This window comes from Pleurodeles waltl, chromosome 4_2 (genome assembly GCF_031143425.1).
Source record: "Pleurodeles waltl isolate 20211129_DDA chromosome 4_2, aPleWal1.hap1.20221129, whole genome shotgun sequence".
Classification (NCBI taxonomy): domain Eukaryota; kingdom Metazoa; phylum Chordata; class Amphibia; order Caudata; family Salamandridae; genus Pleurodeles; species Pleurodeles waltl.
The window spans coordinates 533,117,335-533,131,792 of NC_090443.1; the positions used below are offsets into that span (position 1 = coordinate 533,117,335).

Consider the following 14,458-nt stretch of genomic DNA (forward strand, 5'->3'; position numbering starts at 1 on the left):
TACACCACACTATGGAAGTGTTGCAGGTTGTGTCACGCTCAGGAAGGCGTGCAAGATAAGTTTTTGATGCAAAGACCTTTGTATATTGGTACTTAATTTGTGCCAGTGGTTACAGCTGGCACTCACTTGTGAGAGCAGGACTTGTATTTAGTCATCATACTGACTAGAACAGTGAGAAAGGAAGAAAAGGGACAAAGAAGGAGGGATAAAAGGATAGGAATGCAGTGTTAAAAGTAGAAAGGAGAGATGGGAAAGAACCTGCAGGAGTGAGATAAAGCCAGGAAGATATTTTTGATCTTTTTACACTTTTTTCTTTCATTACAAAAGCGAATGTACACATTTCTTTTATATTTTTTATTTCAAATGTACAATTCTGCCATGTCACACATGGAAGCACCATAATGAATCAAGCAGTTAATACAGAGCATAATGAAAGAAAAGATCCCATTCAAATCTAATTCAGTTAATATCATGAAAGCGAGCACCCAAGGTATTTGGGATTCGTCAGCAAATAGCTCCCACTAATGATCTCACCTAACTCCTATTAATTTATTCTATCACAAATGAACTGTAGTAAATGCATGGAATGGTTCTTTGAGAGCACAAGACTAATCCCAGTAGCCGTGGGCTCCGGAACAGTGTAAGGCACTTTATCGCCTCATAATGAGTAGTAAGTGATATATATATACATATATATATATAATAACAATATTATGTCCTTTTTTTCCGGTCACCTAGTTTTATCACAAATCTATGGACTCTTTTATAAGCAACACTCCTCCACGCAGGCCATCACAAGCAACTGTTTGTGTATGACCTATACATAGACACAACCTTGACATGTAAGACACAAAAATGAACAGTAGGAATAAGTCAAGGTGAGAGTTCCTTTACAAACAGGAGCAGGTTTCCTGTCGGCCCGGGTCACGGAATCGGATGTGGCTAATCCACAATATTCCATATAAACATATATACATTATACATTTGTTTAAGTATTTGATGCTAGGAATACAATATGGTTCTCTGTTAACTCTCCTTATTTGCCCTTTTGGTAATATACATAAGTTATAGGAAGAACATGCAATGGAACAGCAAAAAATACATGGCTCTCATTTGGTGGTTTTATCTCCAACAGCTTTCAAAGATCATTGCAGTCACAGTTTCAGATTTTTGTTCTACATCACTGGTATTGAGAATTACTTCTGAAAAAAAGATAACAATATTGAGTTAACTTAAAAACGTGAAATTGAGATCAACAGGTTCGCAACTTCTAAACACACACAGTTCTTGCACACGCCAATAAAACAATCACATATAAAAGTATCATTCATTTGGACCAGGCCCCTTTTCCTACTGGCAGAGACAAAATAAGGATGATGAAATGGAATGTTACACAAAGCCATATGTAGTATTTATAAAGGAATGTGCCAAACATTTCCCTCCATCTTGTTTTTTTTGTCTGTGAATCGCCCCAAGGGGAGAGTAGAGGTGTATCCTGGATGGTGATCGTGAAATCAGAATGCCTAGGAACTCAAACTGCAACCCATGATTAAGAACATGGGTATAATAGTTTGGGCTATCTTGATGAGCGCTCCCTTCCATGGTCTCGAGGGGTTTGGAACTGGAACTAAATTGGGTGATTTTGGTCTCTCTTTTATACAAAGCCTGTGGACGGGGATGTGGATCCACTGTCTAAAAATTCAGAACCAGTTTGGGGGGGTTCCAAATGCAGCCTTATTTAAAAGTGATGTTTCTTACAGCAAGTATCACTGGGCACGCCTCCAAACTGGAGCACCCACCACACAGGCACAGTGAAGTGTGAGGTTTCTCGAATTGGGTGTGATCAGCCCAACTGAAGAAGTAATCAGTGGGGCAAGCCTAACCTAGCATTGTCTTCACCTTGCATAACAAAAACCGCAAGTCCCTCCTCTCACCTGTACCATTAACCAAATGGCAGTACTGAGGCAGACTAAGCAGCAGCTCCTTGCTAACAAAAGTCCTCCTGGAATTTCTAAAAATAGCTCTGTCTTCGTCCTTCTCACTTCAGTGTCTGGATCTCCACATCCCAGCCACATGAATACAAACAATCCACATCCACTCTCTGGAACAGATGCCAAATTCTCCATCTTGTTCTATGCCAGCAATGGTTATCCCAATGTGGACCCACTGGCTTCAGTACACAGGCTCAGTCACACATATAGCCCTATGACTGTGTATGTTGCATACACACTCAACATGAACGCTAAATGCAAGTGCAAGGTTATGGGCATACACATAACACCAGAACTTTACAAAGGCAGATAGACCTACCTTCAAACTATCAATCATCTCACACAAGGCATGCTGTTATCACCACTTAATGTGCTATATCTATATGAGGGATTTCATCCCTCTCCCCACAATGAGGGTATGTTGTTGTGGCCCTCCATGTCTCTCAACAAGTCCAGTATCTTGTAAATTCATGGACAGGCCTAGTCTTTTCACACACACTTTGATTAGTGTCCCACCGGGGCCAAAATAAAAGTCAGGATACTAGATAAATATGCAGTTAGGCAGCCATGGGAGGGGGACGTCTGCAGATCATGCAGAGGACACTCCTGTCTCAACATAGCATATGTCTGTAAACTAGTTACTTCTACATCTTTAGGTTGCACCTCATCCGTGAGATTAAGTAACAACAAAGTAGTAGCTGGTGTTTGTTTGCTAAGAGCTACTGGCCTACAGTGTATGCTAGACCACTACTGTTGGCCTGACTAGTCTGGTTGCATAAAGTTGGCCAAATTCTGTAACGGTACAGATGGCACAAACAATTCTGCCATGGAATGCTACCCATAGCAATTTGCAGTGGTTAAACACTGAGAGGCTCATGTTTTGCCATCAATAACTTTCATGTTAAGGATAAATTTCAGAACACATATTGGGACTTAAATGTGTGGGAGTGCGCTAACACATGCGGGCAAAACAAAAAGAAAGATAAAAATAATTTTGAAAATTTATTTAACTAGGGCAACTTACTATAGAAATAGGCTGGTGCAGTACTTAAATGCATTACACATAGGATGGATCAGCAGTTCAGATTTATTTGGGCATACCAGTACTGAACAGCATAAACAAATGAGGCAATTTAGTATGACTTTATTCATCAAAAGATAGTTAAAGGGTGAAGGGATTGAGAAAAAGCAGAGAGCATCTGGGCATCATCAGTGCAACAAGACTGGCTCTAGCAGAGTGACCGGACCAACTCGAAGCAGGAGTGCACTCTCTCATCGGACTAACTCTAACTAAATTCAAGTTCCAAAGTCTCTCGCTAATTAGAAATATCCAGGTCCTTTTGATTGGTCCTTCAGGTGGCCTCATTATAAGTATCAGATTCACTGTCCAGTGGTTGTTGATGGCACCATCAAGTTTGCAACTATTCTGGGTTTTCTCAGCAAATGTGCCTTGTCATTTTAATGATTGCATACAGTTCCGCCAAACATTACATTTTCTAATCAATTGTTTCTTCAAAACTCTTTCTCACGACACACAAAATAAACTAAACCTGTTTAAAATAGGAACTACAGAATCCTGTGTAGCTCGACCGCAGAACAAATATTGTTACATAATTATTACTGAAACATGTTCTTTGCCTTCAATACAATAGGACATTCAACATCACGTTAGCAACCTAGGGAAATAATTAATGTCAAAGTTAGAAGAATAAACAAATAAGTTTCCTCTACTGCTGCAAGAATGAAGCTCTCAGGCCTAGTCAAGCTAAGGAAACCTAAATGCACATTAATACAATTAATAAGTTTAAAACCTATTACGCACCTTAAAATTAAATAATATAAGGAAAGCAAATAATTTTATTGCAAACATTGATTACTACATTATTAGAACACAATTTAAACATGCATTTATTTTTCTGCACTCATGTAACTCACATTAATAAAATTCACTTAACTCAATATAGGTATGGTTAGTTCATTTTTATTTAATATTTCACTTCTAATATTCATCTAGTAAAATACTTTTGCATTATGCCATGTCAATAATTCTATAATTATAGATATAATTAAATATAAATGCACAATACCTTTCATGTGAAATGTAATGCCAAGATACAAATGACAGTCAGATTGTCCACCATTTGTTCACATTTTACATTTCTATGTTAACTTCTCTGTTAGACTTTTTAAAGTAAAGGTTTGCAAGTGGCCTTATGCAAACTTTAATGGCACTGATGTATTAATAAAATTTGATCTCTGTCAACCGAAGTGGAAGCGGGTGGGATAACTCCCCTCTTTTCAGGACTGTAGTAGGGAGGAGTTGCTGGCAGTGACCATGGTGGCACTCTTTCCTGTATGAATCTAATCAGGAGTGATGTTTTGGAAATGGATGTAGTAGTGATGTCTAAGGGCACGAACTGGTGAAAGTTTGCTTAATACGTAAAAAGATGATATATTAAGTTATCACTCCTGATTCTGCTTCACATTGGCTAAATGAAAAAGATGCCGATTTGCTGATGTGGAGCAGCATCTCTAAATCCCACACCACCACTAAAAAAAAGAATGATGATGCATACACGTGCAGGTAGTCACTCGTTTGCACGATCAGCTTTAGAAGATTATCAAAGTGCATTATGTATTAATATAGGTGGCTAACTGAAAACAGTAACGCTATTGACAGACGGTGCGGACAGATGTGCCTCGAATCATTTTAGAGGAACAGAGACAGTCAAAACATAGAGAATACCAATCCAGAGGCCACAACATTTTTTATAAACATGAAATGGATACGACTCATTTTCGATTATACCTGTATGTGCTGCTTCAAATCCCTCACGGGGCATTCTTTAAACTCCTCACCTTTAGTACATCTGACCGGTGCGCCTTTGCAGTTCTTGTGTTTCTTGATTAGAGAAGTCAGTGGTAAAAAATCAACACCTGTGTTCTCCGCCGATGGCTCATTGACTATGGTGGCCTGATAAAATGCAGATAGGAATTCACGCCTCCGCATCAAACAGGTCAGGCCACGTTCACATTAGGCAGGCCCCAGGGGGTTATTAATCATCCATTCCGGGTAATACTTCAGTTAAAACAATGGTTTGATGTTTTTGGAACTGAAGCATGTCAGGGGAGGAGAAGGAGGTAAAAGATTTCCATGAACTGAGGGAGAAGCGTTCGAATCCATGGCTCATTTCTTTGACATTTGTAGCGTGGAAAGTGTTTGGGAAATATTTCCCTGAATCACTATTTATAAAATGTGGCGAATTTTGCTTGAAAATCTGCATGCTTCTGTGAAAATCCGCCTCGCTACTCTTTGCGTGGCCACCCTGATATGAACATAAGGTCTCCGCTCATGCAGCAAAATACCATATGGTATATTCTCTTATGCACAAGAGGGTGCTCATTCCTAACACCAAAGTGCCAAGGTTCTCAGGCTCTATTGGTTTTTCCAGGGAACCGAATCAGTGCTCCAAGGTGCTTGGGGCAAGGGAGCCATCTCCTTAAGCACTTTCACTGTAAGCCTTTGAAAGCCTTTTCACTCACTATGAAAAAGTATAGGCCATTCTCCTTTCTGAAGGCTTGTATAGATGTTACTGTGAGGAATAATATACGGAGTCCTATGCTTTTCAGGCTCATGGTACTTCAGACCAGTTATTCTGAAAATATCCGGCATTTAAGGCCATCTAAATAATTATAAATGCAGAGCGACTGAGCTGTCCAACCTGAATGCAAAATTAATTTCTGCCATTGGCTTGCCTTGTATCTCTATACTCAAGCAAGATAATGTTAGACTGCTCCTCACTCCGCTGACCCGTAGGCAGCTAAGCTGACATTGTTTGACAGGATAGCACTCAATCCATTTAGTGTAAGTTTCGGAATTCCTTGCTTCAAAGCTCACAAACATCCCTCTCATGATTGACACTCTATTAGAAACGTTTTCAGGAGTACACATGTCATTATATTTTGGGGAAGTGAACCCCCACAGGATCACCAAACTCAGTTTGGCAAGTAAGGATTGAGCGTGTAGTGTAGCGAGAGTGTCATGGTTCCTAGTGCACATAAGGGAATGGGCCCGGTTCCTGCTTGAATAATAAAATACAATACCCAGTGCTCAATGGGCCCCGCTGGCCTCTGGGCCCTGGTGCACCGCACCCCTGCACCAATGAAAGCTACGCCCATGGGCTGAGCCTGAAAGAATTTTACCTTTTTATTAAAGTAGCAGCAGCACCACCACACAAAAACCTTGAACCGCTCGCAAAGGGACCCAGGACTCTTGTATAGCTGTGCTCATTTAATGAACACACAGATTTCTGGAACACCATGCTTCTTACTTGTCCATGGTACACCCATACTATTTTTGGTGTTTTGGCAGATTTAGATTTAGAGTTATTTATTTATTTGCATGATTATTTAAAATAATTACAAATTAAAAAAAAACTTCAATTGCTATTAAAAACCACTGAGGAAAACACTGATGTAGTAAAACAACATAATGAAAATATTCAATGAAGGCCAGCCTAAGATTCTTTTCGAGTTTTAAAACTGATATTGCATGAATGAAGTCATTGTTTAATAGACACACCTCGAATTAGTTCAGGTTGCGCATCGTCTTCATCGATGGCTACTGGGAGAACAGCAGTTCTGTTGCCGGGTTCATTAACTTTACAAAGCGGGGTACCACTTGCGCTGATTACCCCCTCAGGCAGGTTTCTAAGGCTCCTTGACAGGTCCAGATGTTAAGGGGGCGCCAGAGGGACTTGAGACAAAACTTTCTCAAAGAAGTCACTTCCTCGCAGATGCATAGGACATGGATCAGAGACTCTTCACTCTTGGCGCAGAGGTGTAAAAGGTAGATGACATCAAGAAGGTGAGCTCCAATCTTTTATTCCTCTCACCATAACATCCCAATCGTAACTGCCCTCTCCCCGATGTTCAGATTCCATGCCGGGAACTGGAACCTCGATGCCCCACCATTCTGTTCATAACATCCCTTCACACCCCCCTTCCTTCACAATAATGAAAATGAAACTGAGGAGTAACAACAATAAAAACTTATATCAACATATATACATAAATGCAAGCACAGCACAAGATACAAAATACATCCTGATTGCTATGCTAAACTAATACATGCTGTAGTCTTTGAACTTTGTAGGGCATGACTTTGTCCTTCTCGAAATTCTCCTATTATTATCACTACCCTTGTAACATTCTCATGTTTGAATGCCCATCTTTCTACCCACATACTCCATTTTAGATTCTGGTATAATTGAAAGAAATAATTTGTTCCACGTTTTTCCATTTTCTAACACCACAACGTGATCTTTGACTTTGATTACCTTTGCGGGAGAAGAAAACCTAGATAACCCCTTCCCCTTAATTCTCACCCAATTACCTTCCTGAACAGCTAAACATCTGTGTTACTTTTCCTTGGTTCTCTATTTCTCCTGCACCACAGGTCTCATATCCACTATGCTTCCCATTTTATCAATATCAGCATTCTTTCTGGCCATCCATTCCTATTTAATTTAGAGCAAGCTACTCTACCTCTTAGTAATGTGAAAGGAGATATCCCTGTACTTATATGGGGAGTGGTTCTTATTCCCCATATTAAATCTTCAACAGCTTCTTTCCAAGGTAATCCATTGACAAGAGCCAACTGCAAATTGTCTTTTATAACACGGTTCAGTCTCTCCATTAACCCATTGCTACAAGCATGGTAAAGGGATGCTTTATGCCAGAGTTAGCTAAAACATCCACCACCTCTATTGACACTAGTTTGTACCATTACCAGTTACTTTATCTTCTGAGAAACCTTCCCTCAGAAACACTTCCTTAAAAACATTAGTGACTGAATCAGTGTTTATATTATCTGCAAATTTTATTTCAGGCCATTTGGTCAAATAGTCCACCATCACTAGGGCATACTTTGGTGAACTTCCCCTTACTCCAAAAGGTCCTGAGATATCAAACGCCACCTTAGACCATGGCACATTTTGAACCTCAGTCGGGTTCACAGACAGAGGATATGTTACCTATCATTTATCACTCAATACACACATGCAACAGTCATGGACATAATGTTCAATTGCTCTATCTACTCCAGGCCACCAGAAATCTTTTTCTTACTCTATGCTTCATAGCACAGATATCAAGATGCACCTCGTGTGCCAAGTGTAGCACTCTTGTACGTAAACTGCGGGGCGATATTAATTGACTACTTCTGCACATTATGTCCCTAACAATGGACAACTCCTCTTCATTCCTTTTGTGGGGAATAAATGCTTCCGGGTGTTCTTCGCGATGGGCCATCCCCTTGTGAGAAAGTTCTCCTGCAATTCTTCAACATTCAATAATGCATCTATCCACTCCTGCTCCGTCAAGGCTCCCTTTGGACTTCACTGACCAAACTCACTACACACACCATTTCTAAATCGTCGACAACGCCCAGATTGTCTTCACTCTCTTTCAGGGGTAATCTGGAAAGACAATCAGCTACCCGATTCTTCAGATTTACTCTAGTTTATAATTGAATTCCTGTAGTCTATATTGCCACTTTGCAATGCGTGGAGTAGCTCTGCCCCCTCCCTTTGTGGTGAATAGGTCCATTATGGTCTGTTCTCAAAATGAACTCTTTCCCCACAGAAAATTCTTAAAATGTTCTACACCCCACCACATAACTTTTTCAATCGTAGAGTAGCCCTTCTCAAGGCTCTTGACGCAAATGCAATAGTTTCCTCTTTTGCATCATTCCTCTTTTGCATAAGTACAGCACCAAGACCTATATTACTAGCATCAGTGTAAATTCTACATGTATCATTGATATCAAAAGCCTTGAGGGGATGTGCATCTGTAATACTCTTTTTGATTAACTCAACTCTCTTGTTACATTCGTTGTCCCACATACAGTTGGTGTTTCTCTTCAGAAGATTACATAAACATGCTGTCATCTCAGAAAAATTGTGAACAAATTTCGCATAGTATTCTACTAAGCCATGAAATGGCGAAGTTAGTCTTTCTCGTAGGTATTGGTGCATGTTGAATAGCATCTAAAATTTTCTATTTGGGTTCAACACCTTTTTCTGATACATGATGCCCCAAGTCATCTGTGCCTTTTTGCATACATTTGCATTTGTCTTTCCTTAAAGTCATCCCACTTGTTTTGATAATTTCCAACACATCCTGCACTCTTTCATCATGTACCTCTTCAGTGTCACCAAATATCAAAATATCGTCTTAAAAATACATGACTCCTTTTTTGTTAATAAAAAAATTGTTCACCAATTGTTGAAATACTGCAGATGCAGATGTTAGTCCTAACATCATACAGAAATACCTGTACGCTCCTTCAGGAGTCACAAATGACGTGTAATGTCTATAATCCCCACTCCACTCTCTGATGGTAGGCAGATAACATGTCAAGAGAAGTAAAAATGTATCTCCTTTCAAAACATTTCATTGATATTTGGTAATAGTTGCTGATCATCCCAAATATTGGTGTTTAAGGCTCTCAAATCCACACAAGTCTTAAGGATTTGTAGGCCTTATGCGCCAAAACTATGTGAGCCTACAATTCTGACCCCTTAATGGGCTCAATTATGCCCAAACAACATAATTTTCTAATTCTCACTTTAATTCAGTGTGTAACCCTAGTGGTACTTTGTGCACCATATGAGCTACAGCTCTGGCACCTTGTTTTAATATTATGCAATGTTGAAACCTTTTGAGTTTTCCTAATTTATCAGCAAATGTAAGGAAATGCCTCCTTGGCATGGTTACCCCCTGGCTTTTTGCCTTTGCTGATGCTATGTTTTGATTTGAAAGTGTGCTGAGGCCTGCTAACCAGGCCCCAGCACCAGTGTTCTTTCCCTAACCTGTACTTTTGTTTACACAATTGGCACACCCTGGCATCCAGGTAAGTCCCTTGTAACTGGTACCCCTGGTACCAAGGGCCCTGATGCCAAGGAAGGTCTCTAAGGGCTGCAGCATATCTTATACCACCCTGGGGACCCCTCACCCAGCACAGACACACTGCTTGCCAGCTTGTGTGTGCTGGTGAGGACAAAACAAGTAAGTCGACATGGCACTCCCCTCAGGGTGCCATGCCAACCTCACACTGCCTATGCAGTATAGATAAGTCACCCCTCTAGCAGGCCTTACAGCCCTAAGGCAGGGTGCACTATACCATAGGCGAGGGCACCAGTGCATGAGCACTGTGCCCCTACAGTGTCTAAGCAAAACCTTAGACATTGTAAGTGCAGGGTAGCCATAAGAGTATATGGTCTGGGAGTCTGTCAAACACGAACTCCACAGCACCATAATGGCTACACTGAAAACTGGGAAGTTTGGTATCAAACTTCTCAGCACAATAAATGCACACTGATGCCAGTGTACATTTTATTGTAACATACACCCCAGAGGGCACCTTAGAGGTGCCCCCTGAAACCTTAACCAACTACCTGTGTAGGCTGACTGGTTTTAGCAGCCTGCCACACTCGAGACATGTTGCTGGCCACATGGGGAGAGTGCCTTTGTCACTCTGTGGCTAGTAACAAAGCCTGTTCTGGGTGGAGATGCTTATCACCTCCCCCTTGCAGCAGCTGTAACACCTGGCGGTGAGCCTCAAAGGCTCACCCCCTTTGTTACAGCTCCACAGGGCATTCCAGCTAGTGGAGTTGCCTGCCCCCTCCGGCCACGGCCCCACTTTTGGCGGCAAGGCCGGAGGAGATAATGAGAAAAACAAGGAGGAGTCACTGACCAGTCAGGACAGCCCCTAAGGCAACCTGAACTGAAGTGACTCTGACTTTTAGGAATCCTCCATCTTGCAGATGGAGGATCCCCCCAATAGGGATAGGAATGTGACCCCCTCAACTTGGGAGGAGGCACAAAGAGGGTGTAGCCACCTTCAGGGCTAGTAGCCATTGGCTACTGCCCTCCCTGACCTAAACACACCCCTAAATTCTGTATTTAGGGGCTCCCCAGAACCTAGGAACTCAGATTCCTGCAACCTAAGAAGAAGAGGACCGCTGAGCTGAAAAACCCTGCAGAGAAGACGGAGACACCAACTGCTTTGGCCCCAGCTCTACCGGCCTGTCTCCCTCCTTTCTAAAGACACTGCTCCAGCGACGCTTTCCCCAAGACCAGCGACCTCTGAATCCTCAGAGGACTGCCCTGATCTAGAAGGACCAAGAAACTCCTGAGAACAGCGGCCCTGTTCATCTAAGACTGCAACTTTGTTTCCAAAGAAGGAACTTCAAGACAAACTGCGTTTCCCGCCGGAAGTGTGAGACTTGCTACTCCGCACCCAACGCCCCCGGCTCGACTTGTGGAGAAACAACACTTCAGGGAGGACTCCCCGGCGACTACAAGACTGTGAGTAGCCAGAGTTGTCCCCCCTGAACCCCTCACAGCGACGCTTGCAGAGGGAATCCCGAGGCTCCCCCTGACTGCTACTGCCTGACTCCCAGATCCCGACTCCTGGAAAAGACTCTGCACCCGCAGCCCCCAGGACCTGAAAGATCGGAACTCCAGTGCAGGAGTGACCCCCAGGAGGCCCTCTCCATTTCCCAGGTGGTGGCTACCCCGAGGAGCCCCCCCCTTGCCTGCCTGCATCGCTGAAGAGACCCCTTGGTCTCCCATTGATTTCAACGACAAACCCGATGCGTGTTTCCACACTGCACCCGGCCGCCCCCGTGCTGCTGAGGGTGTACTTTCTGTGCTAACTTGTGTCCCCCGGTGCCCTACAAAACCCCCCCTGGTCTGCCCTCCGAAGATGCGGGTACTTACCTGCTGGCAGACTGGAACCTGGGCAACCCCTTCTCCATTGAAGCCTATGGGTTTTGGGAACCACTTTGAACTCTGCACCTGACCGGCCCTGAGCTGCTGGTGTGGTAACTTTGAGGTTGCTCTGAACCCCCAACGGTGGGCTACCTTGGACCCAAACTTGAACCCCGTAGGTGGTTTACTTACCTACAAAAACTAACAAATACTTACCTCCCCCAGGAACTGTTGAAAATTGCACAGTGTCTAGTTTTAAAATAGCTATATGTGATTTATTTGAAAAGTATATATGCTATTGTGATTATTCAAAGTTCCTAAAGTACCTACCTGCAATACCTTTCATTTCAAGTATTACATGTAAAATTTGAACCTGTGGTGCTTAAAATAAACTAAGAAAAGGTATTTTTCTATACAAAAACCTATTGGCCTGGAATTGTCTTTAAGTGTGTGTTCCTCATTTATTGCTTGTGTGTGTACAACAAATGCTTAACACTACTCCTTTGATAAGCCTACTGCTTCACCACACTACCACAAAATAGAGCATTAGTATTATCTCTTTTTGCCACTATCTTACTCTAAGGGGAACCCTTGGACTCTGTGCATACTATTTCTTACTTTGAAATAGTGCATACAGAGCCAACTTCCTACATTGGTGGATCAGCGGTGGGGTACAAGACTTTGCATTTGCTGGACTACTCAGCCAGTACCTGATCACACGACAAATTCCAAAAATTGGCATTAGAAATTGATTTTTGCAATTTGAACTATTTTTCTAAATTCTTAAAAGTCCTGCTAGGGCCTTGTGTTAGTCCCTGTTTAGCATTTCTTTTAGAGTTTAAACGTTTTGTGAAAGTTTGAATTAGATTCTAGAACTAGTTTTAGATTCTTAAAAAGTATTCCAGCTTTAAAAACATAATGCCCTGTCTCCAAACATAGTAGTCAGAGATACTGCTTCCCTCACAGGAGGGACCAGCACCTCTGAAATCACTGAGGATAGCCTCAGTGAAGAGGACCTCCTGTTAACCAGGATGGCCAAAAGATTGGCTTTGGAAAGACAGATCCTAGCCATAGAAAGGGATAGACAAGAGATGGGCCTAGGTCCCATCAATGGTGGCAGCAACATAAATAGGGTCAGAGATTCTCCTGACATGTTGAAAATCCCTAAAGGGATTGTAACTAAATATGAAGATGGTGATGACATCACCAAATGGTTCACACCTTTTGAGAGGGCTTGTGCAACCAGAAAAGTAAACAGATCTCTCTGGGGTACTCTCCTTTGGGAAATGTTCACTGGAAAGTGTAGGGATAGACTCCTCACACTCTCTGGAAAAGATGCAGAATCCTATGATCTCATGAAGGCTACCCTGATTGAGGGCTTTGGATTCTCAACTGAGGAGTACGGGATGAGGTTCAGAGGGGCTCAAAAATCCTCGAGCCAGACCTGGGTTGATTTTGTTGACTACTCAGTTAAAACACTGGATGGTTGGATTCAAGGCAGTGGTGTTAATGATTATGATGGGCTGTACAATTTATTTGTGAAAGAACACTGTGATCGGGTAACCCCGATCACAGCAGCGGCAGGAGACTCTGTGTCGGGTTCACCCGACACGTCATTTCCGCGTTCCCATGTCACCATGGGAACGCTCACCACGTCACGTCCGCGTTTCCCTGTTTCCAGGGAAACGCTCGACCTCGTCGGGACCGCGGGACATCAAAAGGAGGCCGGACGCGTAGAGAGTGTGTGTGTGGACGGCGAGAGGAGGACGGAGCACGGAGAAAACCCCGGGCAGCAGGAGACGACGGAGGACGGAACGAACAGCCACAGAGAGGGGGAGAACGAGGCCACCGACGAAGGAACAACGGAGGCTAGGACCAAAGAGCCCAGCCACGACCCTGGAGGGTCGTGGCTCACAAAGGTACGGTCCCTCCTAGGGACCAGGGAAAGAAATACAAAAACACCACCGGGGAAGGGAACTGGGGAGGGGTAAGAGGGGGAAAGGGGTTAAAGGAAGGGCACAGTCTCTTTAAAGAGAAGAGATACTGACTATCCTAACCTACCTGGGAGCACCGTGGGTTACTTACCTGAATCACAGACACTTTTGTGTTTGGAGACAGCACACGGGTGAACGCACGCTCTTTCTATCTCCCTACTTACCCATTCCCTATTTCCAATTCAAAGAGAAAACCCCAGAAATATCTTTATACTTACCCTGGCGTTCTTCTGTTTTCTTGCCGGTACCTCCCTGGAGCCACTCCAAGTTCCCAGAGAACACTGACCTAGGAGAAAAGAGGAAGAGGAACGACAGAGTTAAAAAGAAGAGAAAGTAATCGGGTTATGCCATAAACAAACTGAACTTTATTTGAAACACCTGGGCTAAGAAAGAAATATAAATAAATAAACCCTTACTTACCCTATTATCCAATCTCCGTCTGGTTTATACCGCTCAGCCTGTCACAGTGGTGTCAGAAGTGGGATTTATCCACGACGGCTGAGGAACGGTATAAACAATGAGTGAACATCCTAGCCTAGAGGACATGATTAAACAGCTGGCGGAAGGCCAGCGCCATTTACAGCTGGTCTGGAAAGCTCACCAGCGCGAGGCCAAAGAAGATAGGGAAGCTTTACAGTCCGCTCTAAAGAGTCAAGCCACCATATTGGCGAACAACCAGCTGGTCCATGAAACGGC

The 14,458-nt window shown here is 42.9% G+C and overlaps 1 long non-coding RNA gene across 1 annotated transcript; it reads right to left on the bottom strand.

The window, feature by feature from the left end:
- Positions 1-339: 339 nt before the first annotated feature.
- Positions 340-5,107, bottom strand: LOC138294180 (uncharacterized). Its single transcript, XR_011203246.1, has 2 exons — positions 4,851-5,107; positions 340-1,202 (listed from the first exon to the last, which is right to left on the bottom strand). It is a non-coding gene; the product is annotated as an uncharacterized lncRNA (long non-coding RNA).
- Between the last annotated feature and the right edge of the window lie 9,351 nt (positions 5,108-14,458).